We start from the raw sequence: 12,734 nt of genomic DNA on the forward strand, positions 1-12,734 counted from the left end.
CTTATGTACCGGGATCTTCACCCTTTCTGCTTTGGCCACTCTTGTATTTAAAATGACTTCTTCTCGCTGCCTGTCTCTATTAACCTCAGTTTCTGTTGGAAAGTCAAATGCCTCCAAGGAAAGTCATCGTGTTCAGAGGCAAATGAGCAGAAAATCTGCTACTGGCTAATTGGGAAATGTACCGTGAGCAAAAAGTCTTCTGTTCAAAGGGGCCCCTCTGGTCTTGTCCTTGTTTTCTGGGGAGGAAACTAAAGATGAAATCAGGGGAGAAATGGCTCTGTTTCTCCCCTTGTTGAAGTTCACATTTTTTCCCTTAGAATTAACCTCTCCATATAATTTTAACCATCACTCATGTCCTATGAATTTAAAACATTCATAACTTAATCCTGATGTTGTGAGGTCATCGAGCACAATGGCCAAGAAAGAATTCCTGAGACACTGTATGGTGCAATTTAGTAACTGTAGTTAAGTAGCTCTGGGACAGGACTATGGGCAGAAAGAGCTGCACCTTTGCTGTGTGAAACTGGTGGTTATATGCTTAGTGCTCAAGAGGGAGGGAACGTGCAGGGAATATTAGATCCTAAGTGTCTTCTTCAAATTTCAGCTCATAAAACTCCTTTCACAAGATTTCTCTGGTGCTTATCATTCAGTTTGATTTTAACTCTCAGTGAGATATACAGGCAGTCCTGAGACCCTTTAAGAGTGTAGCAACCAGCATGCATTTATTTGATCCTCATCGAAACTATGCACACTATCAGTCAGCCTTCCACACTAAAGGTTAATGTTTTCTGCTTCTACCTTTCATTTCTGGTGTTTCCTTCGATTCAGAAGATGGACCTTTGGACATGGAAATAACATCTTGTAATAATGCTCACAGTAAGAACAGACACTTGCCTGTGAGTAACAGGAACTCTAATTACAATGTCTTATAAGAGCAAACGTGAAAGTGTATTTCTCTTTCCCCCTCAAAAGGCAAGCAGCTTTGGTGGTTCTGTTTTGCAAAGCTGTCAGGAGCCTGGGAGCCTTTAATTTAATTGTGTTTTCATCTCTAAGGTGTTATTCTTGTTCTTGAGGCCCAAAGTCCACATTCTAATTGGTAGGAAGGAGAAAAATGACCAAAGGAAGACACACAGCTTACTTTAGAAGGCATAACCTAGAAGCTGTCCATAGCACTTCTTCTCACAACCCATTGGACAAAATGTAGTCACATGGACATGTCTTATCATGAAGGATCCTGGGAAATGTAGTTTTTATTCTGGGAAGCCTATGCAGCAGCAACCTAGCAGACCTCTTAATGGAGAAGAGGGGGATGGCTTTTAGAGAATGGCAAGCAGATTGTGCCATGGCTAGGTAGCTGAGTATTTGACAATTTCCAGACCTGACTGATGATTTTATTGCTTTGCCAGGAGCTTCTTTAAGAGAAATTTACCCAAGACAAAGTTGTTAAATACTTGAAATTCTTTCCAGTGAGTTATATAACAAGTGAAAAAAGTGAGTTCTTTTTATGGATGTGTGTGTGTGTGTGTGTGTGTGTACACATATATATTTATCTGCCCTGGAAATTTCTGAAAGGATACTCCGGAGACTGTTAAAAATGGTTAACTTTGGAGAGTAAAACAGGCTGTGAAGAGGAGGGAGGCTTTACATTTCATTTTATTCCCTTCTATGCTGTTAAAGACACTTACCATGTATATGGACTTCCTTTATAATAATGAGAACCAGTTAATGAAAATAAGTGAGCTTCTGGCTTTGACTCAAAAGCATACAATTTAAAGTTGGAAAAAAGGGATGCAGAGGAAATTCAACTCAAGATATACTATCAAATGGGGGTGGGGGTTGGGGGAAGCAGTTGATGATTCGTTTGACTACTATGATCCAGTACGGGTTTTTAAATTATATATAGGATATAAATATACATTATGTAAATGTGAATATAGATAGACATCGCTACATAAAAAAAGAGTAACGAATTGGAGGAGTACACATCAAATCATGAACTGTGCTTATCTCTGGAGGTTAACCATGTGGAGGAGTTTACTTCCTCTTTTATTTATTTTCGTAATGACTTTATTATTATATTGGCTCATATTTTAATAAGCAGGAAAAAAAAACCACCAAGATAAAAATGGAAAGATTCCAAGGAGGCTTTTTTTAATTCCTTCTACAACAGCTCTAGCATTTAGACTTCCATTAAATAATTTCAATAAAGGAGAATTCATTCATTTATTACAGAAAAATAGTATGAATTATGGCCCACCATGCTGGGCCCTAGGAATACAAAGAGAAAATAAACCCAGAAGGGTCTTCGTTTTGGAGCCCTAAGCAGTCAAATGAGGGTAAGGTTGGTAGAGGAGGAGGTGGGGAAGGAGGAGAGGAGTCAAGACAAGAGTTAGGGTGGATCCTGCCTGTCTTTTCATGGTTGTATCCCAGTTCCTAGACTAGAAGCTGGCACATAATAGGTTCTCAGTAAATATTCATAGAAGAAATGAGTAGCAGAGGAGGAAGAAATGGCAAATAATCTAATTTGTCAGGTCGAAGGGTCATTCTGCCAGCACTGGAAGAAAGAACCAGGGATAGGATAAATGAAGGCAGCAGTGATGGTCAGTGGAGGGGGTAGGGGGTGCGCAGGGAACACAGAACTGGATGTCAGAGAAAAAGAACTGGAAGAGAGACAAGGGGTAACCTCTAATTCTCAGGCTGTCCTTTCTTTTGTGACATCTTCCTCCTTGTGCCTTCCACTCATTGGTATTTTGCTACATAAATAAAGGTGTTGTACTAGTATGGTGATTAGAAAGTTAATGATAATTACAATCACTTCCTTTGGTTCTCTTGCAATTAGTCTAGATAAGATATTTCATTTGGTATATACATTTTATTCAATTATACTGAGCTAGTTTTGATGATGGAAAAATACAAAAGAGTTCAATGTTAATTATAACAGGATATTTACATAATTTCCAAGCAGTCCCAGATTTAGTTCATCCTTTCTGAGTGAACCTCAAAGGATGATTTTGAGTTTCCTTATAATTTTTTTTTTTACTTTAGCAGTCTCTTTACAGTGAAATTGTGTTACCTTTAGCATAATACTTTGTGGGAAAAATTGACCAAAAAAATAAAACAACTTGAGATTTTATTTCTTCTGTTCTAATTACTCCAAAATTTGAGTNCGCTGAACTGGAAAGTGACCAATCAGCCCCTTCCCTGTACCAGAATATTTCCATGAGGAACCCCAGGGGTTGTAAATCCTTTCTCTAATATTTCAGCATGTCTGTAAATCTCTTTAAAGGTAAATAAGTCTCTTGCCCATTTCACAGCCCTGAAAAGTTTTTGGAAAGGTCTTGAATTCATCCCTTTTGAAATGTGAACTTCTGAGAAGTTAACAGTCCTGTCTCCTTGTCACTGTGGGTACTTTTCTATGAGCTAGCAGGGGAGGGAAGAGAAGTTTTACTGGAAATTTTCAGCCCACTCAGGCAAGGAAGCCCAGCATCTTCACCATCTATCTAAAGAAAAGAAAAACTCTTTGATCCCTCAATAAAAAATTGCACATAATCAGTGCCACTGGAAATGGATGGGATTCTCTAAACGGCATCTAGAGGTTGGATCTTTCCAGCAAACCAGATAAGCTGTGCCCATGAGATTTCCTAAATCTGAACTGGGAACCAGGACTCTTAAACTGTAGTCTCAGGTCACAACTGATGAGAAGAGGGATTACCTCTCAAAGGTCTTCAATTTCATCCCCCATAAAGGGGAAGTGATAAATCCTTTCCATTTAAATTACCATGAGATTCATTCAGCCTTAGCTGGGTAGTGCATCTGGTATCTTTTCTTTCCACTTTAAGGAGACTATGGATTAAATCCTCAACCAACATTAATATCCCACAAACCTCTGCCAAGAATTTGGCTAATGTCTGCACAAAAGTGGTGCAGACAACCAGTGCAGAAAGTACAAGTTGGAATACCCAACCAACTCTAACGAATCCTCCTCCTCCTCTGGATAATGTCTTTTTGGGCACTCTGGGCAAATTAGGGATTTGTGACAAGAGGATGGCTTTCCCATCTTGTCCAAAACCCTAGATGGTAATTAATAGCCAAACGACTCAAAAAGAAAGAGTGAATGGGTAGCATCACCCAGGCGATGTCTACAAAGCCGGCACTTGGTGTTGAGTGGGCTGGTTAATTCTGTAATAAATATTCATCATGTTTCTGGGAAATTCAATCTATGAGAAATACAAATTCAAATACAAAAAAAAAAAACCCACAGTATTTTAATTTATCTCTTATTTCAGTTTAATGGTCTCTGCAAATAAAGAGCATAATTTGGCAAAATGAATAAATCCAATACAAAGAATGAGGTAAGATGTATCTTAACCAAACAGGTGTTCTGAAACAGGAACCAGACCAGGCCTCAGATGTCACTGGACAGTGATATTTGGAATAATATAAAAGATACACAGGTCTATAAGATTCAGAGTTCATGAGTGGTTTAGCCAATTGAGCGTCCAACTTGACCTCAGGCCATGATCTTGTGATTTGTGAGTTTGAGCCCCACACAGGGCTTGCTGTGTCACCCTGTCAGATCAGAGCCCACTTCAGATCCTCTGTCCCCTCTCTCCGTCCCTACCCCACTCGTGCTCTCTTTCTTAAAAAATAAATAAAACATTAAAAAAAAATCTTTAAAATGGATTCAGAGTTAACTAGCTTTGGTCAACATTCATACAGCCAGCAAATATTTATTGAGCAGGGATCATGTGCAGGATTTGATGGTTGGTGCTGGAGCTAAACCAGACGTGATCCCCGACCTCAAGAAGCTTACTGTCAGATAAGGGAGATGGACATTTATCAGACACCCAGACACATGTTTCATCTCCCACACACAGAACAAAAGGGTCTCAGGTAGGTGGTTTAAACCCAAACAGAGGGCAGAGGAGTCTCTCCTGATGAAATGATGCTTGAGAAGGATGAGAATCAGCCAAAAGCAGAGAGGAAGCAAGGAGGAGACGACTGGCAGTGCCAACACTGTGGCCAGAGGGAGAGGGGCAAGTACACAGGACAGAAGGAGCTCTTGCGTGGGCAGAGCAAAAAGAGCCAGAAGGAGGACAAGGACAGCTAATTTGCATTTTAAAAGAACTCTCAAAGGAGCTACCAAGCCCTGAAAAGATACAGAAGAACCTTAAATGCGTATTTCCAAGAGAAAGAAGCCAGTGTGAAAAGGCTAAGGGGAAGGGAGGGATGAGTAGATGGGGCACAGAAGATTTTCAGGGCAGTGAAACTATTCTGTGGGATACTATAATGGTGGAGACATGTCATCATGCATTGTCCAAACCCAGAGAATGTACGACACCAAGAGTGAAAGCCTAATGCAAACTATGGACTTTGGGAGATATGACATGTCCATGTTGGTGTCAAAGGACAAGAAACCCTGCCCTCTCAAAGGTCCGTCTAGCTGGACTAAGAATCAAATTGACATGAGATAGATTAACAGGAGAAAATAAAATTTAATGGGATACATACAGGGAATCCACACAGGCATGGAAATTCCAAAGACAGGCAGGCAACATGAGGTCTATGTGTCATCCTGAACTACAGAGAAAGGGGTAGGGGTCTGGGATTTCAGAGGAAGGGAATGCGCTTCTCATGGAGATAAGAAGAGGAGATGTTCAGTAATTAGGTGTTTGTCCTGTCATACAGATAGGTCACTCAGATAAAATTTATCTCTGGTAATAACCCTTATTCTGGGAAAGGCTCCCAGTTTAGATCCTTCTATGTAGTTACAAGACAGGCAAAAGTTTCTCGAGTCTGTAAGGTCTTGACTGCCTTCAGATCAAAATAATCTGCATGCCAAAGCGGTACCCGGGTGCAGGGGGCTGTCCTGAACTCTTTCATAGGTTCATCAATTATAACAAATGTGCCATTCTGATGGGGGTGTTGATAACTTGGGAGGCTGTGGATATATTAGGACAGGACGTGTATAGGAAATCTCTGTATCTTCTGCTCAATTTTGCTATGAACCTAAAACTGCTCTAAAAAAATAAGGCCCTTTAAAAAAATATATCTCTACCTTCACAATCAAGAATGGACAGGTAGGAAACATATGCAAAATGAAAGCTAGAAGCGTGTCTGTAACAATCCAGGCAAGAGATAGCCATGTCTTAGACCAGGAAGGTAGCAATGAAGATGGACAGAAGAGAACTGATTAAAGGAGATACTTAGGAGATGAAATCAATAGGACTGGGTGATGACTGGATATGGAGGTGGCGGAGAGGCAGGTGGCATCAGCAGTGATGTGCTAGAGCCTGATTCAAACTTCCATGTGGGCCAATGGTTACATTTTAGGAAATGTTGCAAGCTGATCCTTAAACCGCCACTATTAGAAGTTAAAAAATTGCAAAAATTATAGGTCATATTAAAAGACAAATATAATACTCAAAATGTATCACCTTCTAGTTACCTCAGCACATTTTACTATTATGTACACCCTTGAGATTAGTTATGCCCACAGTATCTACAGTATGTACATGGCGGGAATGCCATATCATGGGTAGCTACTGCAGATTTCTTCCCAATCCTGAGTTCTATGACACCATGTCAGTAGCTTGAAACAGGCTGTGGTGGAAATATTTATGCCACAAAAGTTGGCAAAGGACATAAATCGAAGCTTTATTGTCCCGAAAGACCAAGTTGTTGAACATTTACTTGCAAACCACTGGTCAGGGAATAAAACAGTAACAAGGCTTTCTGCAAATCCTCAAGACAGAAAATCACTGTAAGGGTCTCCGTGCCAGAAACGAGTTATTATTATGAATCATGATTATTCTACCACCAAATATTTACCAAGCCGTTGCCAAGTGTCAGCGCTGTGTTCACTGCTCAACATGGAGTCTTCTCATTCTCACAGCAGTCCTACAAGATTGGCACTCTCGGTACCTCCGCTTCGCAGATGAGAAAACTGGGGTTCGAAAAGGTTAAGTGACTTGCTGGAGGCAACGTGGCGAGTAAGCAGCAGAGCCAGGATCACAGCCCAAGCCTGTGTGCCTGGAGTCCTATCCATTCTCCTAAGAGGTTAGAACCAAACTCCACTCTGAGACATCTTGAAAATGGATCTAGAGTTTCTTAATTCAGAGACAAGATGAGCTCTAGAGTCTTCTACTTCCCTTTGCATCTATGTCTTTCTGTCTCTCTTCTCTCTCCACTCCTTCCCCATCTCCCTCCATTTCTGTCTCTCCCTGCCTCTCTGCCCTACAAAACACCTCACAATCTCCTCATGGAGTAACTGAGAAATAAATGCTGGGGTGCCTGGGTGGCTCAGTTGGTTGAGTACCTGATTCTTGATTCTTGACCCCAGGGTTGTGGGATCGAGCCCTGCATCAGGCTCCACACTGGATGTGAAGTCTGCTTAAGGCTCTCTCTCTCTCTCTCTCTCCTAAAAAGATTTTAAAAAGAAATAATTGCAGACTGTCATTCTTTTATTCAATTAACAATAAATATTACAGTTATAAATTATCAAGGCAAACAACACTGAAAACAACTAAACATCACAGAAGGCCAAACTTACTTCTGCTTAAAAATTGACAAATGAATCACATTTTTCTCCACAAAATGTGTATCTTTGCTAAATTTATCCCAGGAAAATAGGACTTGGCAGAAATAATGGTCTCCAAATGAAATCAATAGTAAGCTATAATCAGTATATGCAACATGGGGGGAAATAGTAGATTAAATAAAATCTTTTGCAAAACTTAAGTGGAAAACAATTGATTCCCATGCTACCAATTTCAGCAAAATTAACAAATGAAAAGATTTAAGGAAAATTAAGACAAGCTTAAGTGACCTATGAAGATCATCGATCACAGAATTAAACTGGTTTCATAGAATTCACTTTGGATAATGCTTTCTCACTGACAACTCATCTGTGTTCATATCATTCTAATACAAACATTTGTATTCAAAATATCCTTTGCATCACACTGGTATGTGAGAGAGGGTAAAAACATTTTTCACCTCCTAAGGCCAATTCTACCCTGAACATCCTTGCTTGTTTTAGTTTCTTTCATCCTAAAGTGTCCTCACTAATCCAGAAAACAAGGAAGACCTTTGGGTTTCCTTTAAAGGGATATTTCCACAGTCAATACTAAGGAGGAGTGACAAACCATCCCAAAGTCTAGGGAATTAACTCTGGTCCAAAGCATTTCTGAAAGTTGAAGATGAATAAAGATTCTGCCCTTATTTACAGCACCTGGCATATAGTAGCTATTCAAAACTGGTAGCTGAATGGATGGTTGGATGGGCAAATGTATACATGGGCAAATGTATACATTTACTGGATGAATAACAATCCCCTAATCCATCCTTCTGTCTTCTCTCCTTGACTTACAGTAGAGTTACAACAGCTAAGTATGGAGGTACCTAGATCATCCAATCAAGCCAATAAAGCACAGCTCCTAGAGATATTAATGATTAGGTCAGCTAAAATGTCAAGGCTGCTGACATTCCACACACCAAGAGAATTTGAGGAAAAGTTTATTACTCACACAAGGACTTCTGGGGACAGCAAGGTAGGCACAGGCAGTCCAGACTAACGAGAGGGAGGCAGAGAGAGAAGGTAGGGCCTTTGAGGTGGCTAAGGGGCAAGGATGGTGGAAAGTTCCTATGCACAGGCTAGAGATTTGTGAAGTCTGAATTTCCTACCAGCACCAAAACAAGACTAGATATGGGGCCAAAGGAGGAAGGGAGAGCGAGGTCAAAAGAATAACATCAAGAACTGGAGTTGGACTCTGATTTGTAACCAGGGCCCAAGCGTGCATGAGCACCTGAAGTCCCAAACACACCAGGTTCGGCCACCCACCCCTGGCAAAATTCAAAGGCAGAGAGACGAGCAGAGGTGAAACAAGGGATTTATTTCAGGGAGGCCACCCCCGGGAAGACAGTGGACTAGCATCTCAAAGCCGATCTCCCAAGTGCTGAAAATACATCTAGGTTTATGTAAGGAGAATGTATGACAAAGGCTGGTGGGTACATGCAAGTGGGCGGTAAAGGTCATGTAGATTGTTGCCTTGGGGTCAATTAAGCAGGGTCTTGGCTGCCATCAGGGCAGCTGTTACTGCTTCGGGGCAGTTTTAGCTCCTGCCATGAATGTAGTGCCCACCAACCTTTTGCTTGAGTTAAGAGATAAGCTGTAAAGAAGAACTTAATCAATTAGAAGGTACAGACGGAGGTCAGAGTGGAGGCAGCTGAAGTCCTCTTGCATTACTACAATAACATAGCCCTAACTTATCACATTGGCTATCATGAAGATAAAATGAGAAAGTAGGGAGCTTTGACTTTTTATGAAACTTTTTTAATGTTTATTTTTGTTGTTGAAAGAGCAACCCTGAATGGGAGAGGGGCAGAGAGAGGGAGACAGAGGATTCGAAGCAGGCTCCACACTGGCAGCAGAGACACCGATGCAGGGCTTAAATGCGTGAGATCATGGCCCGAGCCAAAGTCAGACACTCAATCGACTAAGCCACCCAGGCGCCCTGAAAATATTCTTTATTTTGTATTTGCGTGTGACTTTATCATTACCAACAATGCGATAGATTAAGGGTCACCAATATTTTCTGTAAAGGGCCAGCTGGTAAATTTGTTAGGTTTTGTGAGCCATTTAGTCTCTGTCACAAAGACTCAGCTCTGCCCCTGTAGTCCAAAAGCCACCATGGAGAATACCCAACAAATGGGTGTGGCTGTGTTCCTGTTAGCTAGGATGCATCGGGGAGTTCTCGAATAAGAGAGCTCAGTGTTATGGCAGAAGGGAGGAGGGGAGGAGCAAAAAGCAGAGAGGGACTGTGTTCTGTTTTGCAGAACCAAGAAACCAACAGTTTCAGCCAAGAAGATGCCCAACTAGGTGTTTCGCCCAAGAGCCTCTTATGTGAGCCAGTTTGAGCCAGCCTGGGGCTGAGGGCCTGCACAGAAGCCCCCCTGAGCTGACCTGAAGTCACCTTCAGCTCACTGCAATACTAAGATTCCTGTGGGCAGAGTTCTCTGCCACTGTTTGAACACACGATGTGTGCACTAGCATGGTGACATGCGAGGTGTGTGCCACCGAACCAAAAGTGCCTCTCCAAGCTCCCTGTCCCCAATCCCTGACGCACCGAATAAAAGCTTCCTGCAACCCCACAGGGAGACAGTATTTTGAGAGTTATTGCTCTGTCTCCTTACTCGTCTCAAGTAATGAAAGTTCTTGGCTTTCAACACTTCCTTGGATTGTGTTCAATTTGACATATGTGAAGCAGTGAGCCTCCTGAGTTCAGTTACATTCCTGTAAAACCGAAGGGGTTCAGAACAAGTCTCCCCGAAATGTGCTGCTGTGGCATGTGGACTATTTTGAGATGAAGGCGACTGATACCCAGCAGTTTCAAGAAAAACTTTCACCTCTCTCTGCCTAAACGAATCGAAATAGAGGGCCTAGTCCAGGAAGAGAACTGTCGTCAGAGATAACTACAAAAAATATGCACTAGGTGTGGAAAGCTGGGGGCGAGCTCATCAGGACCTGGAGATCAAAGTCTTCTCCATGTCCCACTGCTCTATATGGCCCAGCAAACATTTGTTTACCAAACATTTACTCTTTTTCATCTTCCTGTGAATCACCTCTCTCTCTCCTTTAAAGTCCCAGACCCTTAGCCCTTCTCCTCAACTCTGGATAACATAAAAGCCTCCATTGCCTGGCCGCCTGTCTAGTCTTAAGGAGCCCAAGAATTAAATTTGCTTTTCTCTTGTTAATTTGCCCTATGTTAGTTTGGTTATTAGAACAAAGAATCAAGAAGGGTAGAGAAAAAAATGTTTCCTCCCCAACAAAACTTGATTCGTGGACACCAAAATCTGAATGTCATATAATTTTCACATGTCATAAAATATTCTTTTATTTTTTCAATCCTTAAAAAATGCAAAAACCATGAGAGACTCTTGAATACCGAGAACGAACTGAGGGCAGATGGGGGAGGGAAGGGAAGAGGGGTGATGGGCATGGAGGAGGGCACTTGTGGGGATGAGCACTGGGTGTTATATGGAAACCAACTTGACAATAAACTATTAAAAAATGTAAAAACTATTCATAGTTCATAGGCCATACAAAAACAGGGAGCATTGTTGAAGTCAACAACACAAGAGGCAGGTGCTGGCGAGAAGGTAGAGAAAAAAAGGAACCCTCGGGGCGGAATATAAACTGGTGCAGCCCCTGTGGAAAACAGTATGGAGATTCCTCAAAAAGTTCAAAAGAGAACTACCTTACAATCCACAATCTCACTACTGGGTATTTACCCAATGAACACAAGAACACTATTGAAAGGGATACATACACCCCTATGTGTATAGCAGCATTATTTACAATCGCCAAGGTATAGAGGCAGCCCAAGTCTCCACTGACTGATGAATGGATAAAGAAGATATGTCTATATCTATACACCTATATCTATATCTATAAATATATAGGGATATTATCCAGCCATAAAAAAGAATGAAATGTTGTCATCTGCAATAACATGGATGGAGCCAGAGAGTATAATGGTAAGCAAAATAAGTAAGAAAATATTATTTCACTCATATGTGGAATTCAAGAAACAAAATGAGCAAAAGGGGGAAAGAGAGAGAGAGAGAGAAACCAAAAAATAGGTTCTTAATTATAGAGAACAAACACAGTTACCAGAGGGGAGGGGGTGGAAGAGTGGGTGAAATAGGTGATGGGGACTAAGGAGTGCACCTGTTGTGATGAGCACAGGGTGATGTATAGAAGTGTTGAATCATTTTATTGTATACCTGAACCCAATATTACCGTGTATATTAACTACCTGGAATTTAAATAAACAAACAAACACACAAATTATAAAAACCAGTGTACACCTGGTTTCAAATGAAACAAGAAGCTTTGTAGTTAAAAATACATATGTTCTCTCCCCCTCCATGATTTCCATTGATGGAGTGTATTTCCCAGCTCCTTTGATGCTTGCTTTGGACAATGAGATGTCAGCAAATCTGATGGATGTAAACAAAAATATGAAACTGTGATTTATAAAAAGAAATATATATTTTGGTCTTCATCCCCATTTCTGGCACAGAGCTTCTAAAAACCCTTGGAGTTTCCTAAGTGATTAAAGAAATGAAGCTTTCTTTTGTTATTCATAACAAGTCCCTTTCAACCACACCTGAGTTTATGTAAATGAGGTGACTTTCAGAAAGCCTCCAAGGATGGGGGCTGGTTGCCAAGGGGGTCAAACTGATTATAAAGTTAGAACTTGCAGCCCCAGCCGCACAACCGCCAAAGAGGGGGAGGTCGAACCAATCACCAATGGCCAATGATTTAATCAATCGCACCTACAAAATGAAGCCTCCATAAAACTCCCCGAAGTGCTGGGTTTGCAGAGCTTCTGAACCTTGCCCTGTGCATCTCTTCCGTGTGGCTATTCCTCAGTTACATCCTTTCATGGTAACTCAGAACTCTAGGAAGTAAATTCTTTTCCTGAGTTCTATGAGCCGCTCTGGCAATCTAACTAGGAGGGGTTAATGGGAACTTCTAATTTACAGCCGGTAAGTCAGAATAGCCAGTCAGCATAGGTAACAACCTGGACCTGTGGCTGGTGTTTGTGGGGGCATGGGACGGCCGGAGGGTAGTCCCCGCAGGACTGGAACTGCAGAGACCAAGGGCAGTGCGGACTGTTTTGATCTGAAAGCAATCAAGGCTCAAGGGAAACTTTTTGTCCCTCCCT

The sequence above is a fragment of the Crocuta crocuta genome, unplaced genomic scaffold (genome assembly GCF_008692635.1).
Source record: "Crocuta crocuta isolate KB4526 unplaced genomic scaffold, BGI_CrCroc_1.0 scaffold16, whole genome shotgun sequence".
Lineage (NCBI taxonomy): Eukaryota > Metazoa > Chordata > Mammalia > Carnivora > Hyaenidae > Crocuta > Crocuta crocuta.